At 42.0% G+C, this 16,359-nt stretch overlaps 1 protein-coding gene across 16 annotated transcripts in view; it reads left to right on the top strand.

Annotated features, from left to right (window-relative positions):
- Positions 1-16,359, top strand: part of DAB1 (DAB adaptor protein 1) — a 1,307,076-nt gene that overhangs the window by 837,901 nt on the left and 452,816 nt on the right. Inside the window, exon 1 of one of the 16 annotated variants that reach the window (XM_072649611.1) lies at positions 9,662-11,152. The exons of 13 other annotated variants lie outside the window; for them this stretch is intronic. The gene's annotated coding sequence lies outside the window, so the exon portion shown is untranslated. Of the gene's footprint in view, positions 1-9,661; positions 11,153-11,544; positions 11,633-16,359 lie in introns of those variants that run through there. 2 more of the 16 variants (XM_072649610.1, XM_072649609.1) reach the window with 2 other exon arrangements.

Here is a 16,359-nt window from a genome sequence, read left to right as displayed (position 1 = left end):
AGGTTTTTCTGAAGTCCATATGCTCATCATTTCTTATAGCACAATGGTATTCCATTATGTTCATGTACCACAACTTCTTCAGCCATTCCTCAATTGATGGGCATCCCCTCAATTTCCAATTCTTCTCCTCCACAAAAATAGTTCCTATACATATATTTGTACATGTTTTTCCCCCATTTTAATGATCTCTTTGGGATGCTGACCTAGAAGTGGTATTACTGGATCAAAGGACATGCACAGTTTGGGCATAGTTCCAAATTGCTCTTCAGAATGGTTGGATCAGTTCACAATTCCACCAAAAATGCAATAGTGTTCCAATTTTCCCACATCTTCTCCAACATTTATCATTTTTCTATTTTGTCATATTAACCAATCTGAAGGTATGATGTTGTACCTCAGAATTGTTTTACTTTATATTTCTCTAAATCAATAGTAATTTAGAAAATTTTTATATGACTATAGATAGTTTTAATTTCTTCATCTGAAAACTGCTTGGTCATACCCTGTGACCATTTATCATTTGGGGAATGACTTGTATTCATATAAATTTGACTCAGTTCTTTATATATTTTAGAAATGAAGCCTTTATCAGAGACACTGGCTGTAAAAATTGTTGCTTTCTGCTTCCCTTCTAATACTGGTTGCTTGGTCTTGTTTATGCAAAAACTTTTCAATTTAGTGTAATCAAAATAAACTACTTTGTATTTCATAATGTCCTCTGTCTCTTGTTTGGTCATAAATTCTTCCTTTCTTCATAAATTTGTCAGGTAAACTATTCCTTGATCTCCTAGTTTGCTTATAGTATCAGCCTTTGTATCTAAATCATGTACCCATTTTGACTATATCTTGGTATATGGTGTAAGATGTTGGTATATGCCTTGTTTCTGCCATGCTATTTTCTAATTTTATCCACAGTTTTTATTAAATAGTGAGTTCTTATACTAGAAATTGGAGTCTTTGGGCTTATTGAACAGCAGATCACTTGTCCATATCCTTTGATTCAGCTATTAAGTCTGTTTCCCAAAATTATCAGGGGAAAAGAAAGGGAGCCTATATATTCTAAGATATTTGTAGCATTTTTCTTTGTGGTGGCAAAGAGCTGGAAATTAAGAGGATGGCCACCATTTGGGGAATAGCCAAGTAAATTGTGGTATATGATTATGGTTGAATTCTACTATACTGTAAGAAATGATGACCTGGTTGATTTTAGAAAAATACATGGAAATACTTGCATGAAATAATGAAGAACGAAATGGACAGAACCAAGAATACATTGTATACAGTAACATCAATATTGTTTGAAGAATAAATGTAAAAGACTAAGTTATTCTGAGTGTTATAAATACTCAAATCAACTCTAAAAAAAACTATGAAGATATTATTCACCTCCCAAGACAGAACTTGATAATAGAAAGTATGCATAGTATGATTTTAACACTCTCTCTCTCTCTCTCTCCCTCTCTCCCTCCCTCCCCGCCTCCGTGTGTGTGTGTGTGTGTGTGTGTGTGTGTGTGCGTATGTGTGTATGATAGCCTTCTCTATGACAGGGGAGGGAGGAAGAGATTTTGGAACTTAAAATGCAATAAAAATAAATTAAATTATTATAAAAAATAAATACTAGTATCCTACCCTTTCAAAATGTTTCATTGCTCCCCTAAATGAGTAAACCATAAGAGCATATGACACAGACTGAAGATATTCGTGCTTTACTTTTGTACCAGGATTACATTATAATCACTCTGGATAAGTGATTTTATTAATTACAGGAAAGACATTTTTATTCTTTTTGGTAATGTTATCCTCAACTCCAGGGGGCATGATAATGGATTATGGACCAAAGGAAAGCAATAGTAAGAAAAAAATCATTCCTATGTCCTGATTAGATTAGGAGGTATTGAAGAGTTGCTTAAAGAGAAAAGGATAAAGGCTGAGGAACTTGAAGGCACTGGAAATTTATACTTAGCACAAATTCTCAAGTATTACTTGATGAAACATGTTAATAATTAAAGAAATATTATCCTACTTACATTAAGAAAATAATGCTAGTTTCTTGAGTGATGTTGCAAAGAAAGATAGGCATACTTCAGATAGGAATTTCTGGAAGCTGTTTTTTGAATTTGATGCCATGAAAAAAACTAATAGAAAGATAATATCATAGATCATAGATTTAGAGTTAGAAGGTATCTTAAAGGCCATCAAGTTCAACTCCATAATTTTAAAAATGAACAAGCTGAGGCAGTAAGAAGTTAATTGACTTTTCTGGGGTTACACAGGTAGGCAAATATCCAAAGCATGATCTGAATGTAAAGTCTTCTTGACTCCAGTTTCAGGGTCCTTCCTTCAACCAGAGACACTAGAAATACTCCATATCCTCCTCCCTCAGTGATTCTTTCTCTTTGTCTCTGTCTCCCTCTCCCTTTATCCCTTTGTATCTCTGCCTCTATTTCTGCCTCTCTGTTTCTGTCTCTGCTTTAATTTATTTGCATTTTAGACATCTATAATATATATGTTAGTTGATATTAAACATTATTTTCTGGATTCCATTCTGCATACAACTTTTTCATTGCCTAAAATTGAACAATTTCTGTGTTCAATTTTTCTGCTGTCTGTATTGGCTAGATATTGACATAATCTTTTAATATTTTTCTGCTGTTCATTAAAAATAATGTCCAATACATTACTATCACTTTACTATTTAACTGTCTTTAAAAAATGTTCCAAAATAGCTCTATGTTTCCTACTCTGCTCCTTACCATGGGAATGCATATAGTATATGCTATTACATGTATTTTTGTAAATATTTGCATACTCTCCTACAAATGTTATAAGAGAATACATTCATTTATAGTAGTCATAGCAGATGGCTAGTGCTTTTTTCAATTACTCTGCTTTGGTACACTTGATCTAGGCAGTACAGTGTTGGGACTGGAGTCAGGAAGATTCATCTTCCTGAGTTCAAATCCAGCCTCAGACACTTACTAGCTGTGTGACCCTGAGTAACTTAACCCTGTTTACTTCAGTTTCTTCATCTGTACCATGAATAGAGAATAAAATGGCAGATGACTCCAGTATCTCTGCCAAGAAAATCCCATATAAGGTCAAATGAGTTGAACATGACTGAACAAAGAACCGTAATGGTTGAAGGAAGTCCAACACATCAAAGCTTATGAAACCAAATGAGAAACGGAGATAATGTTATGATTAATGACAGTGATTACATGAAAGGTAGTGCCTGGAACTCTAGATGTCCTATGAAACTATGAAAGGAAAGGTCCAATAAAATAAATGATCACTGCCTCATATGTTTCACAGTGGCATCTGAGGTAGTAGCAGCTCACTACAAAAGCTCCCTCTCATGTCATCTTGAATGCATCCTTTTTTAATGGAAGGAATCTAAAAAACAATAAGGATATCAGTGACCAATCCAAATATAGGTCAAATACATGCTTACTCTATACAAAGTATTCACAGCTTGTATCATGGAAGGAAGGAAGGAAGGAAGGAAGGAAGGAAGGAAGGAAGGAAGGAAGGAAGGAAGGAAGGAAGAAATTGACTAAAGGGCAAAAGGAGTGTACTAAATTGCCCTTGGGAAATAAAGAACAACTCCTGATCAATTTGGAAATTATTGAACAAGCCACCTGAAAATCCCATAATAATGATAGTGCCTTTATTAGTTATCACAAAGACTTTGACTCAGACATTGTCTTAATCACCTCCTACAAACATGTGAATAAACAATTCCATGCAAAGCAAGAACATGAGAGCATTTGATGTCCACATGGAAAAACATATTCTATTTCAAACATGTCATATTCCACAAGAATACTGGAAATAAAATGTGGCACCTGGAAGGAGACGATTGAAGGTCACTATGGCTCTGCCTAGCAGTAAGTCCAATATCGTTATCCCCATATTGAAATGAGCATGGATTTCAGAGCAAAGAATCCCTTGAGGTTCACAGACAGCATCAAGTTATATGGCTACTTCCTCCAAGTACATTTAGCAGCTCCTCCATCTCGTGGGTATTTTCCCTTAAATTTTTCTGATTTCATTTTGCTGCATTTTGTTTCAAATTTTATTTTTTAATTTAATAAAAATTTATTTTTTCTCCTCTTCCAATCTCCTTTATTGAGAAAAAAAGGGAAAAGAAAACTTTGACATGTCTATAGGTTTCCAGAATTTCTTTTGCTAAACATTTGTTACTCAAGTTTTATTTTTCTTTTTTTTCCCCAATGAAGAATTTGGAGGGGAAAAAAATACGTTCATTGTAAGCATTACTTACAAAGAAGTGATGTACTCATGGCATAAAATATTTGCACATACACACATATACATTTGTGGATAGATATATAGATATAGATAGATAGATAGATAGATAGATAGATAGATAGATAGATAGATAGATAGATAGATAGAGGATAGATAGATAGATAGGATAGAGTGATAGAGTGATAGAGTGACTGATAGATTCATGTTACATAAATTTTTCTGTACCTTCTACTCCCTGAGTCTATTGGTTCTCTGTCAAGAGTTCATTAGCGTGCTTCATCATTGGACTTGGAATCATGGCTAGTCACTGTTTTTTTTTAATTGTTATTAATTTATTTGTTTTCAGTTTTCTACAATCACTTCCATAAGTCTTAGATTTTCTTCTCCTCTCTCCTCCCTCCTTACCCAAGATGGCATGCAATGTTATATGGTTTCTATACATACATTCTTATTCAGCACATTTTCATATTAGTCATGTTGCACAGAGGAATTAAAATGAATGGGAAAACCATGAGAAAAAACAAGCCAAAACATAACACAAGAGAATATAGTCTGCTTCATTCTGCCTTCCAGTTCCGTAATTCTTTATCTGGATGTGGAAGGCATTTTGCCTCAAGAGTCCTTTGAGAATGTTGTGAAGGGCTAAGTCTACCAGAAAAAATTCTCACACACTGTGGTTGTTGTTGTTTACAATATTCTTCTGGTTCTGCTCCTTTCACTCAGCATCAGTTCATATAAGTCCTTCCAGGCCTCTCTAAAGTTTTCCTGTTTATCGTTTCTCATAGCACAATAGTATTCCATTACATACATATACCACAACTTCTTCAACTATTCCCCAATTGATGGCCATTACCTTAATTTCCAGTTCTTGGTCACCACAAAGAGAGCTGCTATAAATAATTTTGTATATGTGGGACCCTTTCCCATTTTTGTGATTTCTTTGGGATACAGTTCTAGAAGCGATATTGCTGGGTCAAAGGGTATGCACATTTTTGTAGCCCTTTGGGCATAGTTCCAAATTGCTCTCCAGAATGGCTGGATCAGCTCACAGCTTCACCAACAACGAATTAGGGTTCCAACTCTCCCACATCTTCTCCAACATTCCTCATCTTCCTGTTTTGTCATGTCAGCCAATCTGATAGGTGTGATGTGGTACCTCAGAGTTGTTTTGATTTGCATCTCTAATTAACAGTGATTTAGAGCATTTTTTCATATGACTATAGATACTTTTAATTTCTTCCTCTGAGAACTGCCTGTTCATATCTTTTGACCATTTATCAGGTGGGGAATGACTTGTATTCTTGTACATTTGACTCAGTTCTCTGTATATTTTAGAAATGAGGCTTTTATCACAGACACTACTTGCAAAAATTCTTTCCCAGTTTTCTGCTTCCCTCCTAATCTTGGTTGTATTGGGTTTGTTTGCGCAAAAACTTTTCAATTTAATGTAATCAAAATTATCCATTTTGCACTTCATACTATTCTCTATCTTTTGTTTGGTCATAAATTTCTCCATTCTCCATAAATCTGACAAATATATTATTCCTTGCTCCCCTAATTTGTTTATAATATCAGTCTTTATGCCTAGATCATGTGTAAACTTGGACGTTATTCTTGCGTGCTGTGTCAGGCAATGGTCTATACCCAGTTTCCGCCACACTGTTATCCAGTCTTCACAGTTCATCATTGTGATCAAAGTTTTTAAGTTGTTTGGCCTTTCAATATGGACGCTGTTGTATGAATTGCTCTTATTTTGATCCCTTTATTCTGCAACAGTTTATATGAGTCTTCCCAGACTTCTTTAAAACCATCTTCTTTGTCACTCTTAAGGTACAATCACATTCCATCACCACAATTTGAAAAGCTATTTTCCAACAAATAGGGACGTTCTTGATTTCTAGTTGTTTGCTACTACAGAAAGAACTACTGTAAATATCTTTGCATATATTTGTCTTTTTCCTGTTTCTTTTATTTCTTTCAGGTAGGATTCATTGATATTTTCTCCAACCATATAAAATTCTGTTTCTGCTTGATGAGTTCAAAATTCTTAATTGGTATCAAAGAAGTGAGATTCAAAGCTTAAGGCTTGGATCCAGAAGTCAAATGGATCCAATGACAGAAGGTAATACTTAAAATATATTTAATAGACTTAAATAAGAAAAGTATTCCACAAAGGATCTTAATCTCCTCCAGACAGGACATATTTAGCATATGGATATCAAAAATAAAGCTGAAACTGAATATGTTAGGGACTGACTCTCAACCTGAAGTCAAATCTTGGTAGGAAGAACACATTTAGAATAATTAGTCATTATGCAAGACTCATATTAATGCTTACTTTTGCCAGAAAAGACTGGATGATAATAGATATAGATTTTTTTATCCAAACAAAAATACATGAAACACAAGGCTCATTATCTCAAGGCAGTACAGAAAGATTGAAACTTCCTTATCAAAAGGGAGGGTGAAGTTTGATAGATGTCAGTAAATTCATAAGCATTTGTTAAATGCTTACTATCTGCTGGACACCATGCTAATTGCTGGGGATAGAAAAAGGGAAAAGATAGTGCCTAACCCTGAGAACCTCACAATCTAATGGATATTCTCATAGACGATGATAAACTGGTTAAAATCTGCAGAAATCTCTTTGGGAACACAGACTTCGTTTTACACAGGAACAATAAAGACTGATCACAGGCATATCACTGGATTTGTTCAATGTAATTGAACATGGCTTATCTCTAGATAGCGTCTGAAAGATATCTAGGATCCAAGAATAAAATTAAAAGATCTCTATGGACAATATCCACATGAGCCCAACCAACAATTTGTAAACAGATGTGGGCTAAATGGCCAAACCAGTCAAGCAGATTTGTTTATAGAAATAGAAGGATTATATCCATTCAAGATATGGATATTGCTATCAGAAGCTACAGCAATGCACCTTAAGGAGAATGAGTATATAGATAATGCAGATTATGCAACAAAGCAGTGGAAACCCGAAGATATCGATGAAGATTATGAAGATTTAGCATCTGCTAGATATCTAGAAAGGTACAATCATAAGAATTACAAGAGATTCATTCTTTCATAAACTATCAGTTAACACATCCCTCTCTGGCAAAAACAAATTAAAATATTCTTGAAAATTCCACAAATTAGCTATCCTGAAACCAGAGCATTATTAAAGATAGAATTGTTTTGATAGAGCATTGATTCATAGAAGTTAAGAATAATCTTTAAAATAGGTATTGCTATACTGAATATAAAGAATCTCCAAAGAAGAAAACTTTTAAAAACATAGAAATTTTGTAGAAGAGCTTAAAATAATGAGAGACCAGTGTAAGAAGCATTATGTAATCCTTTTGTCCTGTTACTGAAGTTGTATCAAGATGTTTTCAACAAGTTTCAGTAAGACAGACTTACAGTCCGACGCTCTTTCCCATAATAAAAAACAATCATTTCATCTACCTGTGGAATATAATAATGAATATTAATTAATTCATTAATTCATTCATTCAGGATAATAGAAAAATGGTAACTTGTATTTGGCCTGCTTTTATTTTAACTCTATGAAAATATGGAAGAAAGGAGACAATAATAACTCTGAGACGGTCTCAGACAGCATGGTAAGCAGAATAAAAAACTTATAGAGTTTATCATAGGGCTACAATAAAGACTCATAAGAGCAACATAAAAGCATTATGGAGTTATCGAACATAACCCAAAGTACTTTCCCTGCAGAATGAGGCTATAAAATGGCTAAGATCTCCAAGTTGAACCAAAAGGCCTTTGGTATGTGACATCAGACATGGATTCATCCAACAAAGAAAAATCAAACAAATGAATGAACCCAAATGGAAGGATTGTTGATAGTTATATAAGATCACATGACTGCCAACAAAAATTACAAAAAGTTCATCCTTATGGTACATTTATTTCTTGATCAATCTTGAGTTAGCAAGGAAATCATAGAAACTGCGATGTTACTCCAGATTGCAAAAATGTAACATCTAACAAGGTCAACCAGAATTAAACCCCTACAGTTTGCTCATGAATCAATAGAAGACAAATCTCCAAATTATAATTACCAGTCCCCAAATATCCCTGTGAATCCCACAGATAAATTACTGAAAGCAAAGAATCATAAAGCAGCACAAAACATTATTGATACACAAATATTGTATATTGATACAATTGATACACAAACTGTAAGAACTTTAAAACAGCTGTTTGCATACCAAAAACTCAATACTCTCCAAACTAATTGTAGGTGGCACAGTGGATAGAGTGCTGAACCTGGAGTCAGGAAGAATTCAAATATGGCCTCAGACACTTAGTAGTTGTGTGTCCGTAGTCAAGTCACTTAACTAACACCTTTGCCTCAATTTCCCCATCAGTAAAATAAGTTGGATAAAGACATGGTAAACCACTCTAGGATCTTTGCCAAGAAAACCCCAAATGGGGTCATGAAGAGTCTGATGTGACATGACATAGCAACAAGTATAATGAAAAGTTCTCCAAACTTAGAACTCCTTGAGGGAAGAGATCACAATTATGTAGGAAAAGCATGAGATACCTACATGTCACCCACATCATCCTGGCCATCCATGGATTTGTCCCCAGTACGTAATGAGTCTACAGAAGATGTTTCCCCCCAACACTTTCATTGAATTACAAAAAGCCCATCTTTGTATCCTCCTGCTAGACTGTATAATGAACATTAGGCATGTAAAGATAACAATAGGATGACTTATTCTAGAGCCATTTCTATTGTAGTTTCATCAAACATAAAGAATGTAACAACAATGGCATTTGTACTGCTGTGAAGTTTGTAATGTGCTTTACACAAACTCTCAATTGAACTTCAATCACAAAAATCTTATTAACTAGGCACTATAAATATTATTGACGTTTAACAAATTTGTGGATTAAGGCTCATACAGGGCGAGTCACTTGCCTAGTCATTCAATTTTTAGCTTGACACTAAATGGCAGACTCAGTTCGAACCCAGGTCTTCCTGGGTCACATCCAATCTGTCATTCAACTTAATTTATGTGTCAGACTATGCTAAGGGAATGTAAAGAAAGGCAAAAGACAGTCCCTGCCTACTCTCCAGGAGTTCACAATCTATTGTGAAAGGGGTGGGAGGTTAGCTCTGCTGGGCACCAGGTGACATGACAAGAATGAGGAAATAGATGGGGTCTGAAATTGAAGGAAGTCATATTTCAGCTCCAAGGGTGAACTTCCTAACCAGGAAGGCATTCCAAAAGTGGACCGAGGGACCTTGGGGAGTAGTGAGCTCCCCATCTTTGGCAGTTGTCAAATGGAACTGACGAGGTTGAGGGGTGATAGTGGACCCCAAAATGAATTCAACTCAAGCCTTCTTAAAGCCAAAGAAAACAAAGTTTATTAAAGATTTGCCAAATTGGGTTGCCTCTTAAGGAGCCTAAGCATTTGTGACCCTTGTATTCACAAGCAGGCCAGATAGAATCTCAGCTAGATAGTCTGAGCTGGATTGAATCTGAGCGCCCCCATGGAGGCAAGATGGAACCCAAATACAGAAAAGAGTATAGGAGGGATCTGGGGGGGTGGTCTGGTAGTCCAGGGTGATGGGAGGAGGGGTTTAGGAAGGGTCTTGAGGAAAAGTCCAAGGAGGGAATCCAAGGAGGGTCAAAGGCTGGAAACAGCTGGAGGCTATCAGGAGATATCACACCTGGGAGGGTTTGGGTGGGAAGCAGGTGGGGCAATCCAGAGACCTTGCTAGGGGCAGTATGGGAATGGATACAGATCTTGATGGGAGTGGTCGGCAGCCTGGGGAAATGGGGTTTTGATGGGATCAAGGGTGGGGGGTGCCACAGAGACCAGAGTAGAAAGATAATGAAAAGCCCATGGGCTTCCAGAGACTGCCAGAACAAATGGGAAGATTAGATTTGAGTAAGAAAGGCTAGATTAAGTGGGAAGATTCAAGGGGAGCTCAAGGAGGGTCCCAGAGTCTGAACCCCATCAGAACTTGAATAAGCATTTGTCAATTCTGTTGTAGAAGGCTTTGGACTCAGTCAGTGGGGGTGGTGATGGATGAGGGAATAACCGGGGAATTTTGTGATTCTTTTTAAAGCTCTTCCCCTACCCCCAAAGTTTGCTGTGCAGAGGTAAACGCAGTACCACCAGCCCCAAGCTGAGCATCTGGGGGTAAGGGCCAAACAGTAGGTATGGAGAGTCCTCGGAGTGTAGCGGGGGCGGGAGGAAGAGTTCTCCCCTCCTCCTCTGAGTGAGGGAAAAGGGAGTGGGCCTGAGGAAAGGACAACCCACATTCTGCTCTGGAATCTGCCCCAAGCTTCGGTCAGTCCCGAGGGTCCTTGTTTCTCTTACGCTCTGAGTCTGGACAAAAGCAACCCTTGGAAAACCCGAGGGGCGCCCAGGAGTGTGGGGGAGGGTCGGAGAGCTGACGGGTGGGGAGAGCCGAGGAAGACACTGGTTACTTTGTGAGCAGCCGGGTGGCACAGGGTAGCCTCACAAAAGGCACGGTCCTCGCAGCCCCTCCTCTGTGCCTGGAGTTGGTCGGGGTCCCCCCCTCCCCACGTGGCTTCTTCCCGGGAAGCCAGGGAGCCTGGCTCCGCTCGGGCTCAGAGGCTGCACAGCGGTCGCTCGGGGGGCTCCCTCCTGTGTTCTGCCCCGCGGGGGCTCCACGCGGTACAGATCCCCGCGCCCCGACGCCCCCACCCCGCCCCCGGCTGGCCGCCGCGCACCGCGTGGGGCCAGAACGAGGATGCCAAGGAGCCGCCCGGCGGAGCCGCCGACGCGGTTTGCGGGCGGGTGGGCAGCGGGCAGCGAGCGCTGGGCGAGCCGGCGGCAGCAGCGGCTGTAGAAGCGGCAGCAGCAGGTAGGTGAGTGCCGGCCGGCGCTGCACGGGCTGGAGCCCCCCACTCCCCGGGGGGTGGGGGGCGGGGAGCCTGCGAACGCGGGGAGGAGGGGGCTAGGGGCTCTCCTCCCCCCACTCCCCCCTCCTCCCCTGCCCGCCCTCCTCGGCTCTCGGCCGCCCAGCCGGTGGCACGCACGGCACCGCACGGGAGAGAGGATGGCAGCAGTGGCTCGGCGCGCGCCGGGGCTGGCCCCGAACCCGGCCAGCTAGCCGGAGCCGGAGCCGGAGCCGGAGCCGGAGGAGGGCTCGCGGGCTGGCGGGAGAGGGAGCCGGAGCCGGTGTCCGAGTCCCGCCACCGCCACCAGCACAACCGCCGCTGTCCCGGGCATGGGGTTCTGGTACTTGGCGGCTTCCACGAGCGCAGGAGGGCGATCCCCGAGAGCCCGGGGAGGCTGGTCTGGGGACTGTGCCGGCGGGCAGTGCCTGGCGAGCTACTAGGAAGTAAGTTCGGCTTGACCCGGAGGCTGGGGAGGGACTGGCCAAGGGGGGAGAGGAGGGAAGGAGCCTGGAAAGAAGGAAGGACTCTGTCCGAGGATACCCCGAACCGGGCTCCCCGCAGGAGAGGACAACTGAGCTGTCTGGACGCTCCGCAGCCTCGGCTTTACGACTTTGGCCGTGCTGCCAGTTTGGGGGGCAGCTCTCAGCAGCTGGCAGGCACACCTGGTACCAGGGGACTAGGATGGGGATGAGAACCTCCCCCATCCCTCCACCATCCTTCAGTCTGCTGACTTCCCTACCCCGGACCTCTGCCTCTCTCCCGCTGTGTTTCCCTGTGTCCCTCACCTTCCAAAGAATCAGATCCTTCTCAAAGCAACGCTCCCCTCACCCCCTGTACCTCCTCCTATCACCCTGACCTAGTGCTGGGTTTCTTCAGGATGCCTTGCCTTTCTGCACCCTTCCCAAGCTGGCCCCTCCAAAGATTACTCCCCGGTGTTCCTCATTCTCTTCCTCTCCCCATCCCCTATCGAACACACACAGACACACACACGCTCACTTGCACAGCCCCCTCTTTAGCATCACTGCTCCCCAACAACTCTCTGTACTCGATCCCTCCCCTAGACACCCCTGTCCCTCTTCTCCCCGGACCTTCTCCTTTCCCAGACATGTCCATTTCCGTCTCTGCCAAGCCACAGAAACTTTCGGTCCCCCAGCCTCTGTGGTGACCTCCCAGAGGGACAGCGCAGGGGTGGAGTGAAGAGGGGGCGTGAGGTCCGAGAAAGAGGGAGAAGAGGGCCAAGCACCAGAATGCTGGGGGAGGGGGCATGGAAGGCAGAGGAAGAGCCCATGGGGACTAAAAGAAGGAAAAGAAAAAGAAAAATGCTGTGCCACTGGAGCAACTGGAGCCTGTCGCCTGGGGAGGGGGCTTCGCTCCGGCGGCCCCCTCCTCCCCCAGTGCTCTTTGCCGGGGCTAGGAAGGCGCTCACCCCTCCTTGGTTTACTTTTTTTTTTTTTAGAAGCTGTTGTTATGTTAATGAGTGGTTGGGCCCGGTGGGGGTGGGGAGCAGCGGGCGCCCCTGGGGGGTGTAACTGCCAATCAGGTGCACCCACCTCCTTCCCCGACTGCTTTCCAGTGTGTGTTTGCCAGTGTTTGCCGACGTGTGAGCACGCAGAGATATCGGGGTGTCTTTGCCCCGTCCTCTGGGCCGAAGCCCGCCGCACAAGTCCTCATTGTTGGGGGTCGGTCTAGGCTCCTCCGGCAGGCGGGGCTTGGGGTGCGGCGCTGGGGTCTGAGCGAGCCGGCGTTTAGCCGAGACTGGCGATCCGTCACCGTCCTCACGTTCCCCTGCGATTCACCAGAACGAAGAAGCGTAGACGCTTGTTTCTGCATTATTTACCTCCATGAAAAGAGGGGTCCCCAGAGCGGGAGGGCGGGCGGGGCGAGGGCTGGGAGAGCAAAGCGGAGAAGCTTCCCTCCAGCTGGGGCCGGTGGGCGCTGCGGTGTGGCTGTGGCCCCCGCTGCCCTGCTGCAGCCCGGGGGAGGGGCAATTAGAGGCCAACCCCCCCATACCTTCCCCACTTTAGCAGTGTTGATGGTTTGGAATAAGGGCCTGGTGGGGGTTCCTCTGACATTTCATAACATTTAGCACAGTTTCAAGTAATCATATAAATTAAAGGTGGTTACTTCCAGAACCCCCTAATTATCTAGTTCACGTTTGCACATTTATGTGCCAATTATAGGTCTGTGTTAAATCCATAAAATTAGAAACCTTCTCCACCCCTTGAATTAGCCCCCATTGTTTTATTATCCCTATGAGGAGGGGTTCTGGATGGAGCTTGAAATGTACCTTCCAGAAAGCTAGATGGGGACGGATAGTTATGAGAGGGAGAAGAGGAGAAAGAAAGAGAGGAAGAGGGAAGAGAGAGATTTAATGGGGGGAAGAGAGGAGGGAAGAGAGGAAGGGAGGGGGAGAGAAAAGGGAGGGAGATATGGAGAGGGGAGGGAGCAGGAAAAAGGAGTTGAGGGATGCAGAAAGCAGAGGATGAGAAATGGATGGAGAAAAAGGGGGGAAGGAAAGGACTTAGGAGAGATGTAGTGGAGAAAGTAATAATAACTTGAATTTGTAGCCTTTAAGGTTACAAAGTGATTTGCATGTATTAGCCCAAGATAGGAGGGGACTGGGAGATGTGAAGGAAAGAAAGGAGGGAGGAAAGCAGGGCAAAGCTGGAGGGCCTCTTGGAGCTCCTCTCCTCCCAGTCTTGACCAGCTTTGGGTGACTTGCTGAAACTGGCAGGATGAAAGCTGATCTTGATTTCCTATTGAGAAGCGCAGGCTCTAATCAGTCCTGTGAGTATGAAAGTCAACTTTTAAGCAATCAGAATGTGGTCTGAAGATGTCCTTGATTGAATCCCAGGATGCAAACTAGTATACATAGGATCTCAAAGTAATGGCTTTTGAAGCTGCATTGTTCCCCACACAGATAGACTCAAAGCAACCTTTGGGAAAGCTGCTGGAATTTCACATGTTGGGGGAGGGAAGGATTTTCTCTGTAGCTCTGGCCAGAGAGACCATAGGAGAGTGAGTCACTCACTGCTGAGTGGGGGAAGGGACTGGGAATGTGAAATGCAAATATTTTGTAGCCAGAGAAATGGCCAGGGCTATTTGGGAGTTTGGAAGTAGGGGGAGCATCCAAGAGCGATGGGGAAAAGTTGGAACTGGGTTCCAAACATCAGAATGGTAATTGCTCCCAAAGCAGATTTAGAAGCTTTCTTATTTTTATTTTTTGAACGTAGATTTCTTTGGTGGCTTCCTTCAGGTCTGAATAGGCCCAAGTGAAACATTCAATCATGTTCATTGTATTCGACAATAAAAACGGAATAAAAATTACTTCTCAGCTATGGGGCTCATCTCACAAGCTGTTTCCTAGTATGTATCATCTGTAGGCTAGGCCATTGTGCAAAGCTGCTGAGGAGGAGACTTGTATCACTTAGCGTTCATTTCCTCTCCCCCAAACCAGATACCAATATGTTTCTTGTTTCACTCTGCATTGGACAGTGATTAGGTACAAAGATGTTTGGACTGACACTTGTTGAAACAGAGCATTTTTTTTTTCAAATGCCTTTGATGGACTCTTAAGGTCTCAAGCCATAATTAAAGGCAAATTAATTTGGGACAACCAGCCATTAATTTCAGTCGTTCATTTGATTACAGAATGCTAGAGCTGGAAGGGATGTTTGACATTAGAATGTTTGAACATAGAATATATTATATAACAATGGGAAGAGACCTTAGAACAGAGAATCTGTAGTTGGGATAGACCTTAGAATGTTGAAGATGGAGTGTAGGGGGATGTCTGAGTTGAGAAGGAACTCAGGAGCGCAGTATATTAGGAAGCAAAGGAACTTTAGAGTATTCAATGTTGGGAAAAAGGGCATCCGGTCAAAGCGATTTGATGTTCTCAATTGCACTGATGTTGAATTTTGCAAAGGATGGCCTGATATGTAAAGCATAGTGTGTCAGGTACTTTTTTCTCTGTAGCTCCCAGGGTAGGTAGGCACTAAAGATGACTCTTTATTTTACAAATGAGAGAAAATGTTAACTCCGGGAAGCTAGATGACCTTCAAGCCTAGAAAACACATTCCTTGTTAAGTGAATTTAGGGTATGCTGGGGCCTTGGACAGAGTTTTTGAAATGGAGTATGTTTATATGTGTGTAACCTTGAACAAGTCCCTTTCTTTCCCTGTGACTTGATTTTTTTCTTTATAAAATGAAATTTTTGGCCCAGCTGAGATCTCATATCCATCCCAGCCTTATAATCGTATATTCTGAGGTCCCCCCTCTTCCCCTCTTCCTTTCTATGTTCTGTGACGCCTTCCAACTTCACCATTCTGTGTTGAAACGTATCTTCTGGTTCCTGATCCCTTGTGGTGTTTTGTTTGGTACAACCTCAGTGAAACAGTCTTTAAAGCAGTTGCCTAAATACTTTCTAGATATTGGATGAAAAATGTTCCAGTCACTATTTGTACTCTTCCATGTCTCTTTTCTCCATTTAGATTCCAGATCGGGGAAAGTTTCGGGTCAGGAATCATAAAGCTCCTCTGGCTTCTTTTCCATGAAATACAAAGCGTAGTCTATGGGAAAGAAATTGCCAGCTTTGCTTTTATTATTATTATTTTATCTTATTTGAAACCAACATGCAGCCAATCTATGATTCCATTGGGGGATTCTCCTAAAGAGAAAGGCAAACAGAAATAGAATTATGCTGAATGAAGTATGTACAGTTAAAATTATGTGCAGGGTTTTGTTTTTGGTCCAGTGAAGGTATGTTCAAATGCTAGCTTGGTTCAGACTCAGCCACCTCATTAGTGGTTGAAATGATTGTTCCTCCAATGGTTTGTATTAAGTTGGGAAAGCAGCGCCCCTACTCAGCTCTTAAGAATGCTGGAGTCTGTGTCTATATCTATTCTGACTGTATTTGTTGGTCTGTCTTCACTTGTGTCATAGAAAATGAAAAATAATTCTCTGGAAGGCTACTGAGGTAACTGATCAACCACAGAATAGAAGGACAACTCATAAAGCCTTCACTCCATCCTGTTCCATCTTCCTACCACTCCCAAATCTGTAGCAATCTTCCCTTGGTGACCCAGATGTAACCTGCATCTAACTCTAATCCTTGAAGACTGAGCCTGTTTAGGCTTTTCCTTGGAATGGCCAGAATTTAGTAGAATGC

Source organism: Notamacropus eugenii, chromosome 2 (genome assembly GCF_028372415.1).
Source record: "Notamacropus eugenii isolate mMacEug1 chromosome 2, mMacEug1.pri_v2, whole genome shotgun sequence".
NCBI classification, from domain to species: domain Eukaryota; kingdom Metazoa; phylum Chordata; class Mammalia; order Diprotodontia; family Macropodidae; genus Notamacropus; species Notamacropus eugenii.
The sequence above is the reverse complement of the archived record's forward strand: the minus strand, read 5'-3'. Positions and strand labels throughout refer to the sequence as shown.